This window comes from Octopus bimaculoides, chromosome 9 (assembly GCF_001194135.2).
Source record: "Octopus bimaculoides isolate UCB-OBI-ISO-001 chromosome 9, ASM119413v2, whole genome shotgun sequence".
In the NCBI taxonomy this organism is placed as follows: Eukaryota; Metazoa; Mollusca; class Cephalopoda; order Octopoda; family Octopodidae; genus Octopus; species Octopus bimaculoides.
The window spans coordinates 4660867-4663455 of record NC_068989.1 but is presented as its reverse complement, the minus strand read 5'-3'; positions in this window follow the sequence as shown (position 1 = coordinate 4663455).

The following is a 2589-nucleotide window of genomic DNA, read 5'->3' as shown; positions in this document are numbered from 1 at the left end:
GTTGTGGTGGTGGTGGTGAGGATGGTGGTGGTGGTGGTGGTGGTGATGGAAAGAGCAGTTGTGGTGGTGATGGTGAGAGTGGCGGTAGTGGTGGTGAGTGCGGCAGCGGTGGTGGTGGTAGTGGGAATAGTGGTAACGGAGGCAATGCTGAGAGTAGTGATGGTGTTAGTAGTAATGATAGTCATGGTAATTCTGTTAGTAACATAGTGGTGGTGGTGGTAGTGGTGGTGGTGGTAGTGGTGGTGGTGGTGGTGGTGGTGGAGTGGCATTAATGATGCTTATTGTGATGATAATGGTTGTAGTGGTGGAGATGGTGATGTTGATGGTGGTAATGCAACGTTGTTTGAATGGCAATGTGCTACGATGAGGGTGGAGGCAGCTGTTATGATGGTGGTGTTGGTGATGCTGTTAGCTAGTGTCCTTGAAGAGACTTTAGGACACTAGCTAGCATCATCAATTAGCTGCTATTTCTAGCAGGTCGAATGACTGTCCATAACAGTAGTTCTTGACCTTTTTAATATCTGGACCAGGTCCCAAACCTGCAGTTTTTTTTTAGAAGGCTGCAACAAAAAAACCGGAAATACAACTCAATTAAAGAAAAATCTATCATATTTATAGAGGGAAGACTGTTGAGGGTCACCAGAAGGATGCTTGAGGGCCGTATGTGCCCCTAGGAGCCATTGTTGAGAACTGATGGTCTAGAAGCTTCCTTTTGTGCTTAGTGTGATAGTGGCAATGAAAACAGCAGCAGCAGCGGCAGCAGCAGCAGCAGCAGCAGCAACAGCAGCAGTAGTAGTAGTAGTAGTAGTAGTAGTAGTAGTAGTAGTAGTAGTAGTAGTAGTAGTAGTAGCAGCAGTAGTAGTGGTGGGGATGTTGTTAGTCTGAGGTTGGTCCTGTTGTAGCAGGCATTTGTATGGCCTTGATTATTCCATCTTTTACTCAATTACAATATATCTTGGACTACATTATCAAATGTGTCCTTACAAAAGAAAAAAAAATCACTTTATGGATGTGATTTGAAAGAAAGAATTAGCTGCTATTTCTGGCAGGTCGAACGACTCTCTAGATCAGGTAGGGGCAACCTTTTTCAAGAAGTGGACTGCATCAGGTGTAACACATCATAAAGAGGGCTGCACTTCTAAAAAGAATTCAAAGTAATTTTTCCTTAGATGTGCCAACCAGAAAGTCCCATGGGTCACAGTGTTTATCCATCACTGGCCTAGAAGTTTCCTTTTAGGCTCAGAGTGTTGGTGGCTGGCAATGGAGATAACAGTAGTAGTAGCTGTAATACTAGAATTGAAGTAGATGAGCCAGTATTGGAAATGGCAGTGTTTGTGGTTGTTTTTGGTGGTGCTGATTGTGAATTTGGTGAATGGTGTTGTGGTGGTGATGAAGATGGAGAGATGCTAATGCTAAAGTGATGAAGAATAGTGTTAAGATGTAAGCTTTGGCTACAATGTAATGGTGGTGGCGGCAGCAGCGGTGGTAGTGGTGGTGGTTATAGGAAGGTCGAGTTGGGGAGGCTGGGTTCTAGTTGCATTGTTTCTACAAGGGACGTGGGGGTGGGGGTGGTGGACGAGGGGTTAAATCTTATTTAATTATCTTGTCTGCTTTTAGTTTCATTGAACCGAACATTTTCTATAGAGATTTTGAGCACTTTGGAATTAAAATTGTTTTGAGAAAAAATTCCAAATTGAAAATGGCACAAGCCAACTTAGTTCTCTCTCTCTCTCTCTCTCTCTCTCATTCTCTTTCTCTCACTCTCACTCTCTCTTTCTCTCTCTCTTTTCTTCTCACACACTCTCTCTCACTATATATTTATACATAAGTATGTGTATGAATATATACATGCGCACACATGTATACATATATATATATACATATATATACATATATGTATATGTATGTGTATATATATATATATATATATATATATATATATATATATATATATATAAATATATATGTGTGTGTGTGTGTGTGTGTGTGTGTTTGTGTGTATGCATACATGTATATAAGTGTATGTATATGCATATGTATGTATGTGCGTATATATGTATCTATGTACATACTCATGTATGTATATACAATAAGAATTTGTTAGTTGAGAAAATTAAATTATAAACAAAACAACTAAAAAGATGAGAAATAGCCAGCTACATATACGCTCACAGATTTACTCACAAACACTGACACACAACGACATAAATGTATGCCTCTCTCAATCTTTCCAACTCTTTCGCCCTTTTTCACTCTTTCTCATTCTTTCCCTCTCTCACTATATTTAAGTTGGTGTCCGAGGGCGCAGTAAGCACTGAGAGTGAAGGACCCTTGGTCTTTGTTAAGGCACCCTTCTAGGAGAAGACTAACTTGTATGCAAAACCTACTGCTCTGCTGAGCCGGATATTTTATCACTTTGCTTGTCTCTGAGTTCCTTGGTATTCCTTGTGAGAGTTGTTGTGATGTTGTATAAGCCGCACTCAACTTTAAACTCTTACATGTATCAGCGACGGTCACGCTCGTCTAACGAGAAGACAGCCATCATACACACACACACACACACACGTACGTACGTGTGTGCATATATAT